Source organism: Camelus bactrianus, unplaced genomic scaffold (assembly GCF_048773025.1).
Source record: "Camelus bactrianus isolate YW-2024 breed Bactrian camel unplaced genomic scaffold, ASM4877302v1 HiC_scaffold_43, whole genome shotgun sequence".
Taxonomy (NCBI): domain Eukaryota; kingdom Metazoa; phylum Chordata; class Mammalia; order Artiodactyla; family Camelidae; genus Camelus; species Camelus bactrianus.
This window is the reverse complement of record NW_027413959.1, coordinates 494399-508766: the sequence shown is the minus strand read 5'-3', so window position 1 is coordinate 508766 and position 14368 is coordinate 494399.

The following is a 14368-nucleotide window of genomic DNA, read 5'->3' as shown; positions in this document are numbered from 1 at the left end:
GCAGCCCGCACAGTGAGGGACTGGGGGAAGACACTCGAAGGGCTCCTAGGTGAACCCGGGTGCTGTAGATATAAGACGGAACCTCCCCACACTCAGAATTCCGGAACACGGATGACTGTGTGGGGGAGGTTCTGGGCCGCCCTCCACGCAGCTGCCTTGTGTCACAGGTGTTCCCTGGCAGGTGGAAGTCCGCTAATTACCTCCCCTGTCCATGGGGAGGCACTAGATGCTACCTGCGTTTCCAGCAAAACCCCCTCCTTTCCCCGGCAGCCCGCACAGTGAGGGACACTGGGAAGACTCTCGAAGGGCTCCTAGGAGATCCCGGATGCTGCAGACAGAAGACGGAACCTCCCCACACTCAGAATTCCGGAACATGTTTGACTGTGTGGGGGAGGTTCAGGGGCCGACCTCCACGCAGCTGCCGGGTGTCACAGGTGTTCCCTGGCAGGTGGAATTCCGCTAATTAACTCCCCTGTCCATGGGGATGCTCTAGATGCTACCTGCGTTTCCAGCCCAACCCCCGCCTTTCTCTGGCTGCCCGCACTGGGAGGGACTCGGGGAAGACTCTCGATGGGCTCCTAGGAGATCCCGTGTGCTGCAGACAGAAGACGGAACCTCCCCACACTCAGAATTCCGGAACATGGCTGACTGTGTGGGGGAGGTTCGGGGCCGCCCTCCAAGCAGCTGCCTCGTGTCACAGGTGTTCCCTGGCAGGGGGAATTTCGCTAATTACCTCCCTTGTCCATGGGGAGGCACTAGATGCTACCTGCGTTTCCAGCCCAACCCCCGCCTTTCCCTGGCTGCCCGCACTGGGAGGGACTGGGGGAAGACACACGAAGGGCTCCTAGGTGAACCCGGGTGCTGTAGACATAAGACGGAACCTCCCCACACTCAGAATTCCGGAAAACGTGTGACTGTGTGGGTGAGGTTTAGGGCCGCACTCCACGCAGCTTCCTGGTGTCACAGTTGTTCCCTGGCAGGGTGAAGTCCGCTAATTACCTCCCTTGTCCATGGGGTGGCACATGATGCTACCTGCTCTTCCAGCCCAACCTCCGCCATTCCCCGGCAGCCCGCACAGTGAGGGACTCTGGGAAGACACTCGAAGGGCTCCTAGGTGAACCCGGGTGCTGCAGACATAAGACGGAACCTCCCCACACTCAGAATTCCGGAACACGGATGACTGTGTGGGGGAGGTTCGGGGCCGCCCTCCACGCAGCTGCCTTGTGTCACAGGTGTTCCCTGGCAGGTGGAAGTCCGCTAATTACCTCCCCTGTCCATGGGGAGGCACTAGATGCTACCTGCGTTTCCAGCACAACCCCCTCCTTTCCCCGGCAGCCCGCACAGGGAGGGACTCTGGGAAGACACTCGAAGGGCTCCTAGGAGAACCCGTGTGCTGCAGACAGAAGACGGAACCTCCCCACAATCAGAATTCCAGAACACGGCTGACTGTGTGGGGGAGGTTCGGGGCCGACCTCCACGCAGCTGCCTGGTGTCACATGTGTTCCCTGGCAGGGAGAAGTCCGCTAATTACCTCCCCTGTCCATGGGGAGGCACTAGATGCTACCTGTGTTTCCAGCCCAACCCCCTCCTTTCCTCGGCAGCTCGCACTGGGACGGACTGGGGGAAGACACTCGAAGGGCTCCTAGGAGATCCCGGGTGCTGCAGACAGAAGACGGAACCTCCCAACACTCAGAATTCCGGAACACGGTTGACTGTGTGGGTGAGGTTTATGGCCGCACACCACGCAGCTTCCTGGTGTCACAGGTGTTCCCTGGCAGGGTGAAGTCCGCTAATTACCTCCCTTGTCCATGGGGAGGCACTAGATGCTACCTGCATTTCCAGCCCATCCCCCGCATTTCCCCGGCTTCCCGCACTGGGAGGGACTCGGGGAAGACTCTCGAAGGGCTCCTAGGAGATCCCGGGTTCTGCAGACAAAAGACGGAACCTCCCCACACTCAGAATCCCGGAACACGTCTGACTGCATGGGAGAGGTTCGGGGCCGCCCTCCACGCAGCTGCCTGGTGTCACAGGTGTTCCCTGGCAGGGGGAAGTCCGCTAATTACCTCCCCTGTCCATGGGGAGTCACTAGATGCTACCTGCGTTTCCAGCCCAACCCCCGCCTTTCCCCGGCAGCCCGCACAGGGAGGGACTGAGGGAAGAAACTCGAAGGGCTCCTAGGTGAACCCGAGTGCTGCAGACATAAGACGGAACCTCCCCACACTCAGAATTCCGGAACACGGATGACTGTGTGCGGGAGGTTCGGGGCCGCCCTCCACGCAGCTGCCTGGTGTCACAGGTGTTCCCTGGCAGGGAGAAGTCCGCTAATTACCTCCCCTGTCCATGGGGAGGCACTAGATGCTACCTGCGTTTCCAGCCCAACCCCCTCCTTTCCTCGGCAGCCCGCACTGGGACGGACTGGGGGAAGACACTCGAAGGGCTCATAGGAGATCCCGGGTGCTGCAAACAGAAGACGGAACCTCCCCACACTCAGAATTCCGGAACACGGTTGACTGTGTGGGGGAAGTTCGGGGCCGACCTCCACGCAGCTGCCTGGTGTCACAGGTGTTCCCTGGCAGGGGGAAGTCCGCTAATTACCTCCCCAGTCCATGGGGAGGCACTAGATTCTACCTGCGTTTCCAGCCCAACCCCCGCCTTTCCCCGGCAGCCCGCACTGGGAGGGACTCGGGGAAGACACTCGAAGAGTTCCTAGGAGATCCCGGGGGCTGCAGACAGAAGACGGAACCTCCCCACACTCAGAATTCCGAAACACGTGTGACTGTGTGGGTGAGGTTCGGGGCCGCACTCCACGAAGCTGCCTGGTGTCACAGGTGTTCCCTGGCAGGGAGAAGTCCGCTAATTACCTCCCCTGTCCATGGGGAGACCCTAGATGCTACCTGCTTTTCCAGCCCAACCCCCTCCATTACTCGGCAGCCCGCACTGGGACGGAATGGGGGAAGACACTCGAAGGGCTCCTAGGAGATCCCGGGTGCTGCAGACAGAAGACGGAACCTCCCCACACTCAGAATTCCGGAACACGGGTGACTGTGTGGGTGAGGTTTAGGGCCGCACTCCACGCAGCTTCCTGAAGTCACAGGTGTTCCCTGGCAGGGGGAAGTCCGCTAATTACCTCCCCTGTCCATGGGGAGGCACTAGATGCTACCTGCGTTTCCAGCCCAACCCCCGCCTTACCCCGGCAGCCCGCACAGGATGGGACTGGGGGAAGACACTCGAAGGGCTCCTAGGATATCCCGGGTGCTGCAGACAGAAGACGGAACCTCCCCACACTCAGAATTCCAGACCACGGGTGACTGTGTGGGGGAAATTCGGGGCCGCCCTCCACGCAGCTGCCTGGTGTCACAGGTGTTCCCTGGCAGGGGGTAGTCCGCTAATTCCTCCCCTGTCCATGGGGAGGCACTAGATGCTACCTGCGTTTCCAGCCCAACCCCCGCCTTTCCCCGGCAGCCCGCACTGGGAGGGACTCGGGGAAGACACTCGAATTGCTCCTAGGAGATCCCGGGTGCTGCAGACAGAAGACGGAACCTCCCCACACTCAGAATTCCGGAACACGGGTGACTGTGTGGGTGAGGATTAGGGCCGCACTCCACGCAGCTTCCTGGTGTCTCAGGTGTTCCCTGGCAGGCGGAAGTCCGCTAATTACCTCCCTTGTCCATGGGGAGGCACTAGAAGCTACCTGCGTTTCCAGCCCAACCCCCGCCTTTCCCCGGCAGCCCGCACAGGGAGGGACTGGGGGAAGACACTCGAAAGGCTCCTAGGAGAACCCGGGTGCTGCAGACATAAGACGGAACCTCCCCACACTCAGAATTCCGGAACACTGGTGACTGTGTGGGTGAGGTTGAGGGCCGCCCTCCACGCAGCTGCCTGGTGTCACAGGTGTTCCCTGGCAGGGGGAATTTCGCTAATTACCTCCCTTGTCCATGGGGAGGCACTAGATGCTACCTGCGTTTCCAGCCCAACCCCCGCCTTTCCCTGGCTGCCCGCACTGGGAGGGACTGGGGGAAGACACACGAAGGGCTCCTTGGTGAACCCGGGTGCTGTAGACATAAGACGGAACCTCCCCACACTCAGAATTCCGGAACACGGATGACTGTGTGGGGGAGGTTCTGGGCCGCCCTCCACGCAGCTGTCTTGTGTCACAGGTGTTCCCTGGCAGGTGGAATTCCGCTAATTACCTCCCCTGTCCATGGGGAGGCACTAGATGCTACCTGCGTTTCCAGCAAAACCTCCTCTTTTCCCCTGCAGCCTGCACAGGGAGGGACTCTGGGAAGACACTCGAAGGGCTCCTAGGAGATCCCGGGTGCTGCAGACAGAAGACGGAACCTCCCCACACTCAGAATTCCGGAACACGGTTGACTGTGTGGGGGAGGTTCGGGGGCGACCTCCACGCAGCTGCCCGGTGTCACAGTTGTTCCCTGGCAGGGGGAAGTCCGCTAATTACCTCCCCTGTCCATGGGGATGCTCTAGATGCTACCTGCGTTTCCAGCCCAACCCCCGCCTTTCTCTGGCTGCCCGCACTGGGAGGGACTCGGGGAAGACTCTCGATGGGCTCCTAGGAGATCCCGTGTGCTGCAGACAGAAGACGGAACCTCCCCACACTCAGAATTCCGGAACATGGCTGACTGTGTGGGGGAGGTTCGGGGCCGCCCTCCAAGCAGCTGCCTCGTGTCACAGGTGTTCCCTGGCAGGGGGAATTTCGCTAATTACCTCCCTTGTCCATGGGGAGGCACTAGATGCTACCTGCGTTTCCAGCCCAACCCCCGCTTTCCCTGGCTGCCCGCACTGGGAGGGACTGGGGGAAGACACACGAAGGGCTCCTAGGTGAACCCGGGTGCTGTAGACATAAGACGGAACCTCCCCACACTCAGAATTCCGGAAAACGTGTGACTGTGTGGGTGAGGTTTAGGGCCGCACTCCACGCAGCTTCCTGGTGTCACAGTTGTTCCCTGGCAGGGTGAAGTCCGCTAATTACCTCCCTTGTCCATGGGGAGGCACTAGATGCTACCTGCTTTTCCAGCCCAACCCCCGCCGTTCTCCGGCAGCCCGCACAGGGAGGGACTGGGGGAAGACACTCGAAAGGCTCCTAGGAGAACCCGTGTGCTGCAGACAGAAGACGGAACTTCCCCACAATCAGAATTCCGGAACACGGCTGACTGTGTGAGGGAAGTTCGGGGCCGCCCTCCACGCAGCTGCCTGGTGTCACAGGTGTTCCCTGGCAGGGAGAAGTCCGCTAATTACCTCCCCTGTCCATGGGTAGGCACTAGATGCTACCTGCTTTTCCAGCCCAACCCCCGCCTTTCCCCGGCAGCCCGCACTGGGAGGGACTCGGGGAAGACACTCGAATTGCTCCTAGGAGATCCCGGGTGCTGCAGACAGAAGACGGAACCTCCCCACACTCAGAATTCCGGAACACGGGTGACTGAGTGGGAGAGTTTTAGGGCCGCACTCCACGCAGCTTCCTGGTGTCACAGGTGTTCCCTGGCAGGGGGAAGTCCGCTAATTACCTCCATTGTCCATGGGGAGGCACTAGATGCTACCTGCGTTTCCAGCCCAACCCCCGCCTTTCCCCGGCTGCCCGCACTGGGAGGGACTCGGGGAAGACTCTCGAAGGGCTCCTAGGAGATCCCGGGTGCTGCAGACAAAAGACGGAACCTCCCCACACTCAGAATCCCGGAACACGGCTGACTGTGTGGGAGAGGTTCGGGGCCGCCCTCCACGCAGCTGCCTGGTGTCACAGGTGTTCCCTGTCAGGGGGAAGTCCGCTAATTACCTCCCCTGTCCATGGGGAGGCACTAGATGCTACCTGCTTTTCCAGCCCAACCTCCGCCATTCCCCGGGATTCCGCAAAGTGAGGGAATGGGGGAAGACACTTGAAGGGCTCCTAGGTGAACCCGGGTGCTGCAGACATAAGACGGAACCTCCCCACACTCAGAATTCCGGAACACGGATGACTGTGTGGGGGAGGTTCGGGGCCGCCCTCCACGCAGCTGCCTGGTGTCACAGGTGTTCCCTGGCAGGGGGAATTCCGCTATTTACCTCCCCTGTCCATGGGGAGGCACAAGATGCTACCTGCTTTTCCAGCCCAACCCCAGCCTTTCTCTGGCTGCCCGCACTGGGAGGGACTCGGGGAAGTCTCTCGAAAGGCTCCTAGGAGATCCCGGGTGCTGCAGACAGAAGACGGAACCTCCCCACACTCAGAATTCCGGAACACGGCTGACTGTGTGGGGGAGGTTCGGGGCCGCCCACCACGCAGCTGCCTGGTGTCACAGGTGTTCCCTGGCAGGGAGAAGTCCGCTAATTACCTCCCCTATCCATGGGGAGGCAGTAGATGCTACCTGCGTTTCCAGCCCAACCCCCTCCTTTCCTCGGCAGCCCGCACTGGGACGGACTGGGGGAAGACACTCGAAGGGCTCCTAGGAGATCCCGGGTGCTGCAGACAGAAGACGGAACCTCCCCACACTCAGAATTCCGGAACACGGGTGACTGTGTGGGTGAGGATTAGGGCCGCACTCCACGCAGCTTCCTGGTGTCTCAGGTGTTCCCTGGCAGGCGGAAGTCCGCTAATTACCTCCCTTGTCCATGGGGAGGCACTAGATGCTACCTGCGTTTCCAGCCCAACCCCCGCCTTTCCCTGGCTGCCCGCACTGGGAGGAACTGGGGGAAGACAAACGAAGGGCTCCTTGGTGAACCCGGGTGCTGTAGACATAAGACGGAACCACCCCACACTCAGAATTCCGGAACACGGTTGACTGTGTGGGGGAGGTTCGGGGGCGACCTCCACGCAGCTGCCCGGTGTCACAGGTGTTCCCTGGCAGGGGGAAGTCCGCTAATTACCTCCCCTGTCCATGGGGATGCACTAGATGCTACCTGCGTTTCCAGCCCAACCCCCGCCTTTCTCTGGCTGCCCGCACTGGGAAGGACTCGTGGAAGGCTCTCGAAGGGCTCCTAGGAGATCCCGGGTGCTGCAGACAGAAGACGGAACCTCCCCACACTCAGAATTCCGGAACACGGCTGACTGTGTGTGGGAGGTTCGGGGCCGCCCTCCACGCAGCTGCCTCGTGTCACAGGTGTTCCCTGGCAGGGGGAAGTCCGCTAGTTACCTCCCCTGTCCATGGGGAGGCACAAGATGCTACCTGCTTTTCCAGCCCAACCCCCGCATTTCCCCGGCAGCCCGCACAGGGAGGGACTGGGGGAAGACACTCGAAGGGCTCCTAGGAGAACCCGGGTGCTGCAGACATAAGACGGAACCTCCCCACACTCAGAATTCCGGAACACTGGTGACTGTGTGGGTGAGGTTTAGGGCCGCCCTCCACGCAGCTTCCTGGTGTCACAGGTGTTCCATGGCAGTGGGAAGTCCGCTAATTACCTCCCCTGTCCATGGGGAGGCACTAGATGCTACCTGCGTTTCCAGCCCAACCCCCGCCTTTCCCCGGCAGCCCGCACTGGGAGGGACTCGGGGAAGACACTCGAAGGGCTCCTAGGAGATCCCGGGTTCTGCAGACAGAAGACGGAACCTCCCCACACTCAGAATTCCGGAACACGGCTGACTGTGTGGGGGAGGTTCGGGGCCGCCCTCCACGCAGCTGCCTGGTGTCACAGGTGTTCCCTGGCAGGGAGAAGTCCGCTAATTTCCTCCCCTGTCCATGGGGAGGCACTAGATGCTACCTGCGTTTCGAGCCCAACCCCCTCCATTCCTCGGCAGCCCGCACTGGGACGGACTGGGGGAAGACACTCGAAGGGCTCCTAGGAGATCCCGGGTGCTGCAGACATAAGACGGAACCTCCCCACACTCAGAATCCCAGAACACGGCTGACTGTGTTGGAGAGGTTCGGGGCCGCCCTCCACGCAGCTGCCTGGTGTCACAGGTGTTCCCTGGCAGGGAGAAGTCCGCTAATTTCCTCCCCTGTCCATGGGGAGGCACTAGATGCTACCTGCGTTTCGAGCCCAACCCCCTCCATTCCTCGGCAGCCCGCACTGGGACGGACTGGGGGAAGACACTCGAAGGGCTCCTAGGAGATCCCGGGTGCTGCAGACATAAGACGGAACCTCCCCACAGTCAGAATCCCAGAACACGGCTGACTGTGTTGGAGAGGTTCGGGGCCGCCCTCCACGCAGCTGCTTGGTGTCACAGGTGTTCCCTGGCAGGGGGAAGTCCGCTAATTACCTCCCCTGTCCATGGGGAGGCACTAGATGCTACCTGCGTTTCCAGCCCAACCCCCGCCTTTCCCTGGCAGCCCGCACTGGGAGGGACTCGGGGAAGACACTCGAAGGGCTCCTAGGAGATCCCGGGTGCTGCAGACAGAAGACGGAACCTCCCCACACTCAGAATTCCGGAACACGGCTGACTGTGTGGGGGAGGTTCGGGGCCGCCCTCCACGCAGCTGCCTGGTGTAACAGGTGTTCCCTGGCAGGGAAAATTCCGCTAATTACCTCCCCTGTCCATGGGGAGGCTTTAGCTGCTACCTGCGTTTCCAGCCCAACCCCCTCCTTTCCTCGGCAGCCCGCACTGGGACGGACTGGGGGAAGACACTCGAAAGGCTCCTAGGAGATCCTGGGTGCTGCAGACAGAAGACGGAACCTCCCCACACTCAGAATTCCGGAAAACGGGTGACTGTGTGGGTGAGGATTAGGGCCGCACTCCACGCAGCTTCCTGGTGTCACAGGTGTTCCCTGGCAGGGTGAAGTCCGCTAATTACCTCCCTTGTCCATGGGGAGGCACTAGATGCTACCTGCGTTTTCAGCCAAACCCCCGCCATTCCTCGGGTGCCCGCACAGGGAGGAACTCGGGGAAGACTCTCGAAGGGCTCCTAGGAGATCCCGGGTGCTGCAGACAAAAGACGGAACCTTCCCACACTCAGAATCCCAGAACACGTCTGACTGTGTGGGAGAGGTTCGGGGCCGCCCTCCACGAAGCTGCCTGGTTTCACAGGTGTTCCCTGGCAGGGGGAAGTCCGCTAATTACCTCCCCTGTCCATGGGGAGGCACTAGATGCTACCTGTGTTTCCAGCCCAATCCCCGCCTTTCCCCGGCAGCCCACAAAGTGAGGGACTGGGGGAAGACACTCGAAGGGCTCCTAGGAGATCCCGGGTGCTGCAGACATAAGACGGAACCTCCCCACACTCAGAATCCCGGAACATGGCTGACTGTGTTGGAGAGGTTCGGGGCCGCCCTCCACGCAGCTGCCTGGTGTCACAGGTGTTCCCTGGCAGGGGGAAGTCCGCTAATTACCTCCCCTGTCCATGGGGAGGCACTAGATGCTACCTGCGTTTCCAGCCCAACCCCCGCCTTTCCCCGGCAGCCCGCACTGGGAGGGACTCGGGGAAGACACTCGAAGGGCTCCTAGTAGATGCCGGGTGCTGCAGACAGAAGACGGAACCTCCCCACACTCAGAATTCCGTAACACGGTTGACTGTGTGGGTGAGGTTTAGGGCCGCACTCCACGCAGCTTCCTGGTGTCACAGGTGTTCCCTGGCAGGGGGAAGTACGCTAATTACCTCCCTTGTCCATGGGGAGTCACTAGATGCTACCTGCGTTTCCAGCCAAACCCCCGCCTTTCCCCGGCTGCCCGCACTGGGAGGGAATCGGGGAAGATTCTCGAAGGGCTCCTACGAGATCCCGGGTGCTGCAGACAAAAGACGGAACCTCCCCACACTCAGAATCCCGGAACACGTCTGACTGTGTGGGAGAGGTTCGGGGCCGCCCTCCACGCAGCTGCCTGGTGTCACAGGTGTTCCCTGGCAGGTGGAAGTCAGCTAATTACCTTCCCTGTCCATGGGGAGGCACTAGATGCTACCTGCGTTTCCAGCCCAACCCCCTCCTTTCCCCGGCAGCCCGCACAGGGAGGGACTGGGGGAAGACACTCGAAGGGCTCCTAGGAGATCCCGGGTGCTGCAGAGAGAAGACGGAACCTCCCCACACTCAGAATTCCGGAACACGGTTGACTGTGTGGGGGAGGTTCGGGGCCGACCTCCACGCAGCTGCCAGGTGTCACAGGTGTTCCCTGGCAGGGGGAAGTCCGCTAATTACCTCCCTTGTCCATGGGGATGCACTAGATGCTACCTGCGTTTCCAGCCCAACCCCCACCTTTCTCTGGCTGCCCGCACTGGGAGGGACTCGGGGAAGACTCTCGAAGGGCTCCTAGGAGATCCCGGGTGCTGCATACAGAAGACGGAACCTCCCCACACTCAGAATTCCGGAACACGGCTGACTGTGTTTGGCAGGTTCGGGGCCGCCCTCCACGCAGCTGCCTGGTGTCACAGGTGTTCCCTGGCAGTGGGAAGTCCGCTAATTACCTCCCCTGTCCATGGGGAGGCACAAGATGCTACCTGCTTTTCCAGCCCAACCCCCGCATTTCCCCGGCAGCCCGCACTGGGACGGACTGGGGGAAGACACTCGAAGGGCTCCTAGGAGATCCCGGGTGCTGCAGACAGAAGACGGAACCTCCCCACACTCAGAATTCCGGAACACTGGTGACTGTGTGGGTGAGGTTTAGGGCCGCCCTCCACGCAGCTTCCTGGTGTCACAGGTGTTCCCTGGCAGGGGGAAGTCCGCTAATTACCTCCCCTGTTTGGGGAGGCACTAGATGCTACCTGCGTTTCCATCACAACCCCCGCCTTTCCACGGCAGCCCGCACTGGCAGGGACTCGGGGAAGACACTCGAAGGGCTCCTAGGAGATCCCGGGTGCTGCAGACCTAAGACGGAACCTCCCCACACTCAGAATTCCGGAACACGGCTGACTGTGTGTGGGAGGTTCGGGGCCGCCCTCCACGCAGCTGCCTGGTGTCACTGGTGTTCCCTGGCAGGGAGAAGTCCGCTAATTACCTCCCCTGTCCATGGGGAGGCACTAGATGCTACCTGCGTTTCCAGCCCAACCCCCGCCTTTCCTCGACAGCCCGCACTGGGACGGACTGGGGGAAGACACTCGAAGGGCTCCTAGGAGATCCCGGGTGCTGCATACAGAAGACGGAACCTCCCCACACTCAGAATTCCGGAACACAGCTGACTGTGTTTGGCAGCTTCGGGGCCGCCCTCCACGCAGCTGCCTGGTGTCACAGGTGTTCCCTGGCAGTGGGAAGTCCGCTAATTACCTCCCCTGTCCATGGGGAGGCACAAGATGCTACCTGCTTTTCCAGCCCAACCCCCGCATTTCCCCGGCAGCCCGCACTGGGACGGACTGGGGGAAGACACTCGAAGGGCTCCTAGGAGATCCCGGGTGCTGCAGACAGAAGACGGAACCTCCCCACACTCAGAATTCCGGAACACTGGTGACTGTGTGGGTGAGGTTTAGGGCCGCCCTCCACGCAGCTTCCTGGTGTCACAGGTGTTCCCTGGCAGGGGGAAGTCCGCTAATTACCTCCCCTGTTTGGGGAGGCACTAGATGCTACCTGCGTTTCCATCACAACCCCCGCCTTTCCACGGCAGCCCGCACTGGCAGGGACTCGCGGAAGACACTCGAAGGGCTCCTAGGAGATCCCGGGTGCTGCAGACCTAAGACGGAACCTCCCCACACTCAGAATTCCGGAACACGGCTGACTGTGTGTGGGAGGTTCGGGGCCGCCCTCCACGCAGCTGCCTGGTGTCACAGGTGTTCCCTGGCAGGGAGAAGTCCGCTAATTACCTCCCCTGTCCATGGGGAGGCACTAGATGCTACCTGCGTTTCCAGCCCAACCCCCGCCTTTCCTCGACAGCCCGCACTGGGACGGACTGGGGGAAGACACTCGAAGGGCTCCTAGGAGATCCCGGGTGCTGCAGATAGAAGACGGAACCTCCCCACACTCAGAATTCCGGAACACAGCTGACTGTGTTTGGCAGCTTCGGGGCCGCCCTCCACGCAGCTGCCTGGTGTCACAGGTGTTCCCTGGCAGGGGGAAGTCCGCTAATTACCTCCCCTGTCCATGGGGAGGCAGAAGATGCTACCTGCTTTTCCACCCCAACCCCCGCATTTCCCTGGCAGCCCGCACAGGGACGGACTGGGGGAAGACAATCGAAGGGCTCCTAGGAGATCCCGGGTGCTGCAGACAGAAGACGGAACCTCCCCACACTCAGAATTCCGGAACACTGGTGACTGTGTGGGTGAGGTTTAGGGCCGCCCTCCACGCAGCTTCCTGGTTTCACAGGTGTTCCCTGGCAGGGGGAAGTCCGCTAATTACCTCCCCTGTTTGGGGAGGCACTAGATGCTACCTGCGTTTCCATCACAACCCCCGCCTTTCCCCGGCAGCCCGCACTGGCAGGGACTCGGGGAAGACACTCTAAGGGCTCCTAGGAGATCCCGGGTGCTGCAGACAGAAGACGGATGCTCCCCACACTCAGAATTCCGGAACACGGCTGACTGTGTGTGGGAGGTTCGGGGCCGCCCTCCACGAAGCTGCATGGTGTCACAGGTGTTCCCTGGCAGGGAGAAGTCCGCTAATTACCTCCCCTGTCCATGGGGAGGCACTAGATGCTACCTGCGTTTCCAGCCCAACCCCCGCCTTTCCCCGGCAGCCCGCACTGGGACGGACTGGGGGAAGACAGTCGAAGGGCTCCTAGGAGATCCCGGGTGCTGCAGACAGAAGACGGAACCTCCCCACACTCAGAATTCCGGAACACGGCTGACTGTGTGGGTGAGGTTTAGGGCCGCACTCCACGCAGCTTCCTGGTGTCACACGTGTTCCCTGGCAGGGGGAAGTCCGCTAATTACCTCCCTTGTCCATGGGGTGGCACTAGATGCTACCTGCGTTTCCAGCCCAACCCCCGCCTTTCCCCGGCTGCCCGCACTGGGAGGGACTCGGGGAAGAATCTCGAAGGGCTCCTAGGAGATCCCGGGTGCTGCAGACAAAAGACGGAACCTCCCCACACTCAGAATCCCGGAACACGTCTGACTGTGTGGGAGAGATGTTCGGGGCCGCACTCCACGTAGCTGCCTGGTTTCACAGGTGTTCCCTAGCAGGGTGAAGTCCGCTAATTACCTCCCTTGTCCATGGGGCGGCACTAGATGCTACCTGCTTTTCCAGCCCAACCCCCGCCGTTCCCCGGCAGCCCGCACAGGGAGGGACTGGGGGAAGACACTCGAAGGGCTCCTAGGAGATCCCGGGTGCTGCAGACAAAAGACAGAACCTCCCCACACTCAGAATCCCGGAACACGGCTGACTGTGTTGGAGAGGTTCGGGGCCGCCCTCCACGCAGCTGCCTGGTGTCACAGGTGTTCCCTGGCAGGGGGAAGTCCGCTAATTACCTCCCTTGTCCATGGGGAGGCACAAGATGCTACCTGCTTTTCCAGCCCAACCTCCGCCATTCCCCGGCAGCCCGCACAGGGAGGGACTGGGGGAAGACACTCGAAGGGCTCCTAGGTGAACCCGGTTGCTGCAGACAATAGACGGAACTTCCCCACAATCAGAATTCCGGAACACGGCTGACTGTGTGGGGGAGGTTCGGGGCCGACCTCCACGCAGATGCCTGGTGTCACAAGTGTTCCCTGGCAGGGAGAAGTCCGCTAATTACCTCCCCTGTCCATGGGGAGGCACAAGATGCTACCTGCGTTTCCAGCCCAACCCCCTCCTTTCCTCGGCAGCCCGCACTGGGATGGACTGGGGGAAGACACTCGAAGGGCTCCTAGGAGATCCCGGGTGCTGCAGACAAAAGACGGAACCGCCCCACACTCAGAATCCCGGAACACGTCTGACTGTGTGGGAGAGTTTCGGGGCCGCACTTCACGCAGCTGCCTGGTGTCACAAGTGTTCCCTGGCAGGGGGAAGTCCGCTAATTACCTCCCTTGTCCATGGTGCGGCACTAGATGCTACCTGCTTTTCCTGCCCAACCCCCGCAGTTCCCCGGCAGCCCGCACAGGGAGGGACTGGGGGAAGACACTTGAAGGGCTCCTAGGTGAACCCGGGTGCTGCAGACATAAGACGGAACCTCCCCACACTCAGAATTCCGGAACACGGATGACTGTGTTGGGGAGGTTCGGGGCCGCCCTCCACGCAGCTGCCTGGTGTCACAGGTGTTCCCTGGCAGGGGGAATTCCGCTATTTACCTCCCCTGTCCATGGGGAGGCACAAGATGCTACCTGCTTTTCCAGCCCAACCCCAGCCTTTCTCTGGCTGCCCGCAATGGGAGGGACTCGGGGAAGACTCTCGAAAGGCTCCTAGGAGATCCCGGGTGCTGCAGACAGAAGACGGAACCTCCCCACACTCAGAATTCCGGAACACGGCTGACTGTGTGGGGGAGGTTCGGGGCCGCCCACCACGCAGCTGCCTGGTGTCACAGGTGTTCCCTGGCAGGGAGAAGTCCGCTAATTACCTCCCCTATCCATGGGGAGGCAGTAGATGCTACCTGCGTTTCCAGACCAACCCCCTCCTTTCCTCGGCAGCCCGC